Raw genomic sequence first — 5,819 nt, 5'->3', positions numbered from 1 at the left:
TATAGAGCCTCAAAAGCTTCTGTCTCATGAGCAGGTTTAGAGGGAGAAACTGTGACCCCAGCCATGTTGGTGCGAATCTCTTTGAAGTTGCGCGGAGTAGCAAAATTGGAAGGCACCCTCACCCAGAAGAACTTGCCAGTGCAGTCCCTGAAACGCCCAAGTTTTGGGTAGGACAAGACTCTACTCTCTTTGGGAGCGACATAGTACCACCCTGACTCAGTCCCAAAGGCTGATATTTTAAGGCTCATGAGAGACTTGAACAAATGCAGAGACTCAGGGTACCTTCAAAACCTCAAAAACCATAGTAGACAAATTAGGGTATGAAGGGAGGCAGGGTGCACCAGAGATATGCAGATGTTAAAAGCACGTAGCAGCTTCTCTAAGGTAGGGTCCAAGGGGAACCTCAAGCCCAAGTCTAGCTGCGAGGCAAACACAGCAATATGACCTGCAGGAGGGGCTGATAACTTCGCACCATTAGCAGGCAGAACCAGCTCGTAGCCCTCCCCAAAACCGTAAAACTTCTACCCAACAGCAGCCAGGCCCAGTCTCTTAGTGTCTTTACGCCAATTGGAATCTAGCACACAGTTCTTAGGCCCATAACACTTTTCATCAAGGAAGAATCCAATCTTGCCCTCCTCTACGGGCTCAACAACATAAGTGGGCTGACAGTCGAAGTATGAGCGGTCACCAGGAGACTCAGCCATTCTACTTGATTGAACTGCTGGGGAAGGAGAAGGTGATAAAGTCCTAGTATTCCCACCGCGCACTACATAATGATCAAACCGATGCATGTCAGCCATGTCATCAAGCCAAGCAAAACTGTTTAAAGGCTGAACATGGGGAATGGGGCTAACAAGAGACACATCAGGGGGATTGGCCTTAACAACATCAGCCAACACTTTATGGCGCATTGCGCGCAACCATAGGCGAGTAAGATGGGATAAGGGAGTCCCATCAGCGTAAGCACTCGCTCACAGTAAGGATCAAAGAAATCAGGACGGGGTCTACGCTGGAAAGGGCAAAATGCACTACCCTCAGCGGGACGACTACTGCCTGACCCAGACGCAGCTGCAGGAGTCGCAGCAGTACCCATCCCGCTCGCAGCGGGGGGAACGTCAGGAGGCATAACAGTTTGTAAAGGAGTAGGAGAAATAGAAGAAGTGTGCGCAGGACGCTCACATGAAAAAGAAAATCGGGAAGAGGAGGAATCCGATCCTGTGGCCGTTTGAGGCTCACTCATATTCTGACTATCAGAGGCGTCAGACATTATGAAATCTACAAAGGAATACAGGCCCGCAAAGGAAGGAAAAAGCAATGGGGCACGAGAAAATCAAAGAATCAGTTTAGAAACAATGAAGGAATAAGTAGAAAAAAGCCAAGAATGCAAATAAAACAACAAAAGAGAAGAAATGGGAATAGCGACAATTGGGAAGAATCAAAAGGCACAATCTTGCGAAGAAAAAGTAAAAAGAAGCAAAATTGGAAAAATACAAACAACAAAAGGTACAAAGTAAGTACCTTCGAGGAAAAAAGTTGCAGAAGCAACAGAGTAGAACAACAATGGCGGAGATAAAAGCCCAAGCAAGACAAAAGTCCGAATCTGCAATTAAGAAGAACAAAGAAGGAAAAAGTTAACAAAAGAGCAAGAATTAAAGGAGAAAAAGCAAGTAAAGCGAAAGTCAGGACAAAAATAAAGACGAAGAAGCAAGAACCTACCGCAACAATGGAGGATCAGAGACGCTTGACAGAGGAAGAGCAAAGAGCGAAAATTTCAAAATGCCAAAGTAACGAGGAGGGAAGATGAAAAAATTAGAGGCGTAAAAGAAATAAGTGAAAGGGGGGGACAATGAAATTAATATGGAGTAAATGGGCAGTTAGACACAAGGAAAAGCCAAACCGCCATAATACTTCAGTAAAATCAAACTGACAGCCCGGATTGCCAACACGTGTCCCACTCATGCAAATGCTATTCCCGCCTCAAAAAAAAAAAATTTGAGAAGAGAGCACTTTAGCGGGAGTGATCGAAAATCCTCTCTACAAGCTCGTCATTTCTCAGACTTCAGCGGGAGTGATCGAAAATCCTCTCTGCAAGCTCGTCATTTCTCAGACTTCAGCGGGAGTGATCGAAAATCCGCTCTGCGAGCTCGTCACTTATTAAGTCTTGAACCAATGTCACCATACAAGCAATAGGGCAACGGACTCAACAATAGCAATGTCTGACCTCCCAAGTCTCCAGGGCGCCTCAACACCTTAGAGACTTGAGGGGCTAGGAGTGTGCAGGTTATTCCAGTCAGACGACCCATTGGGTCAGGGTTGATAAGGCTACACGCTCAGAAAAGTTGGCATGAAAGAACCTTACGACATCTCTAGAGGGGCTAGTTGTAGGGGATAACTCATGTTGAGCTATTCCTTCCAACTGGGCTCAGTTGAGAATAACGTTTTTACAGGCAAAGAGTCGGCATGAGTGACCTCATACCACCTCTTCAGGGGCTAGTTGTATAGGATAGCTCCCGCTGAACTATCGCCCAGCCCCCAGGGTGCACACTCACCGCCGAATAAACAACTAAAGGAGGGCTCATTAGCCCGGCAGAGTCAGCCCGCAGGGCTGACCAGGCTAAACTCTCCGCGAAGGAGATAGTACGCCTATAAATAGAGAGTAAAGCACAACAGAAAAGAGGTTAGACACTCAAGTTATTACACTTTCTACATCTCTCTAAGTACACTTTCTCTCTCTAAACACTCTCTAACTTAAGTTTCGGAGGGGGGTTCCTCAAGCCACCCCCGAGGGCAGTTTACGTGTGCTGCCTTGTGTAGGTTGTTGACGGGACCCAGCTCACCCAGCAGAACCCTTGGATCCACACCTGGAACAAAATAATAAAAAAAAGTTTGGGATAAAATAAAAAAAAACTATGCTTTGACCAAACATCAAGACTGATCCATGGACTATTCAAAACTTGAATTTAATTAAATACGATTTTTAAGCACTCTTGGGATTAAATACTGAACCCGACCAATAGTGGCGGTGAAAGGTTGTTCATCATCGGGCTTGGTTTTAGGGAGACATTTTTAGGTGTCTACAAAAGCCCCCACTTTGACTGAGTTTGTAGAAACGTTAGTTTCGAAAACGATATTCAAAGTAGCCAATAGGGACAGAGAATGATTTAAGACGTTCTGCGATCCTAAATCACTCTGTATACGCCGATACCTGCAGAAAAATGTTAATTCTACAAATAAAAGAGTAAAAGGATAGAATATGTATCTGGCACCAGTGTATTGGTGACAAATGAGTTTGGCAGCTTCCTATGCTTGAAGGAATCCACCGGATGACGTTTGTTGAAACGCTTTCCATGCCTGAGGAAAGCAGACTAAGGAATTTGGTAGCTTTCTAAGCCTGAAGAAACCTACCAAATGATACTTTCCATGCCTGAGGAAAGTCGACGTATGAATTTGGTGTCATTCTATGCTTGAAGAAATCCACCAATAATGCTTTCCATGCTTGAGGAAAGCCGACTTGGCGGTTTTCTATACTTGAAGAAAAATCCATCGATAACGTTTTCCATGCTTGAGGAAAACCGACAACTGATGTAATCGCTGAAATTTGCAAGTGTATGATGGTTCGATTACCCCCAAACGCGGGCCGCAGATAATTAACATCTTCAAGTCGACTATCCGACCGTATTAGTTGTTTAAAATGTCGACAAATTGACTTTGACGCTTTCTAGGGGAAAAATTGTAATTTTGATACCCTTTAAATGTCAGTTAGAATTTTCCGCGTAATTTTGCTGAAAAACTAACTGTCCAATTTGTGCGGAAAATCGTGCAATTTTGGTCAAAATGCCAAGAATAGTCGCTGTCAACTTTGAGGAGTGTGCGGGACAACAAACGTGCACCACGTCACGTGGCAAATTACCGCGACAGGGTGTTTCAATCCCGTCTGACGGTAATATTCCCGTGACGCGGGATTTTTTTTTTGTTCAAAATGCCCACACGCCTCGAACAAAACACCACGCCACGCACGTGAAAACCGTGACTCGGTAACGGCACACGTGGCACGGGACGAAGTCGCATAACGGTCATATTTTTTGGTTTAAATATTAGACACTGCTACCCATTTTTCCATTCGCCATTTTCATTCTCTTGCACTTCTTATGTTGTCGCTTCTCCTCTCCATTTTTTTTTATTTTAAGTTTTTCAGTTTACCGTGCCACGGTTTTGACGACTGACTTCACCGCGTCTCGATTCCGGCCACCGTGACTCGGCGGTTTTGCTGCTGTGTTCTTCTTTTTTTTATATATTTTTTTCGCTATTGCTCGTTGCTGCTGCTGTTCCGGTGCTCGCCGCTGCTGGCCAGAGCTTTGCCGTCTCCAAGAATCATCGTGACACGGGACCTGAACAACGTGTCACGGCTTTGGCCAACCGTGTCGCGGCGGCCGGTACTGCTGTCTTCACAGTTTTTCGAGCTTTGGAGCTCAAATCCTCATCAATTTTGCTCTAATTTTCATTTTCATTTTCGATTCTCCACAAGGATCCATGTAAGTTTCCTTTGATTTTTGTCTCAATTTTGCTTTAAGTGAGTAATTTCATGTAAAAACCCTTGAAAAATCAATTTGGGGATTTTTGATTTCGAGGTTTTATGTTGAAATTTTTGGCATGAATTAGCTTGTATATGTTTGTATGCGTGTTTGTGACCGATTTGAGACAAAAATTGCTTGATTTGGTGAAGAATGGAGCAAATCAACATTTTTTGGTACTACTTGTGTGAAATGGTGTTCTTGTTGTTCATGTTGTTCTTTTGCACTTGAAATGATGATATATTTGTTGTAGATCTTGTAAAATATGCCACGATGCGTCGATCTATTGTTTTCATGCAATTGTGAAACATGTTTTGTGTTGTGTATGCAATGGAGAACATAGTATCATGCAATTAGGAGAACATAGTATTAGTTCGTCATGGAGAAACTAAATACTAGAAATAATCCCATTATTTTGCTAATTTTTAGCCTTGAGGTAAAAATTTAGCGTATAATAGAAAATGCAACTAAAAAACTTAGGAAATGAGGCTAAGCATTTAGATTAATTTTTTTTTTCTAATAGCATGCCTAGACGACGGGATCGCGATCTTTCCACTCATGGCCGGCGTTCGGGAGGACATTCCCACGATTCCCGACGTCTTAGAGTCTGAGCCTTGACCCTCTACGGGTAGGGGTAGGTGGGCTGCACCTCCATGGACACCAGACCAGTTAGTTTTCTGTCGTGAAAACCACGTTTCTCATCGCCACTTGCCGGCATAGTCGATGGCACGCTTCGCCATCATAGTTCTGGAGCCGGAGATTTGATTCCTCGAATTCATGGGATTATCACGAGGGATCCCATTACGAATGCCTTATGGGAATCAGCTGGTCTAGTAGATTTTTGGGATACTACCAACACTTTTCAGTTTGCTTGGGGGGAGATGATAGTGACCCCTCTGGATTTTAGCATGATCAAGTGTCTACACTTCACTGACCAGGCCGTAGCGCAGATGTCTGATCTTTCTTGGGGGGCGGCTGAGGAAGCCGATTTGTTAGGTCCGATTGTTCAGCATATCAAGACTTAGCCGGTGTCTCGAGATGGTCCTAGGAGCGGGCGATCAGAGTTGGCTTCTGTTCTGGCCCGTGGTTTTGTCATGGAGGAGACATCACCTGAGCAGCGAGTGCGGATCTTCATTTTGATTCTTATTTCCATTACTCTTTCTCCTGATAGGAGTTCGGGTGCTCTCGTTTGCTACCTTCCTTCTTTGCTTAGGATCAGTGAGATAGGATCCTTTAGCTGGGCCAGCC

This window comes from Chenopodium album, chromosome 8, assembly GCF_948465745.1.
Source record: "Chenopodium album chromosome 8, dcCheAlbu1.1, whole genome shotgun sequence".
In the NCBI taxonomy this organism is placed as follows: Eukaryota; Viridiplantae; Streptophyta; class Magnoliopsida; order Caryophyllales; family Amaranthaceae; genus Chenopodium; species Chenopodium album.
This window is presented reverse-complemented; position numbering follows the sequence as displayed.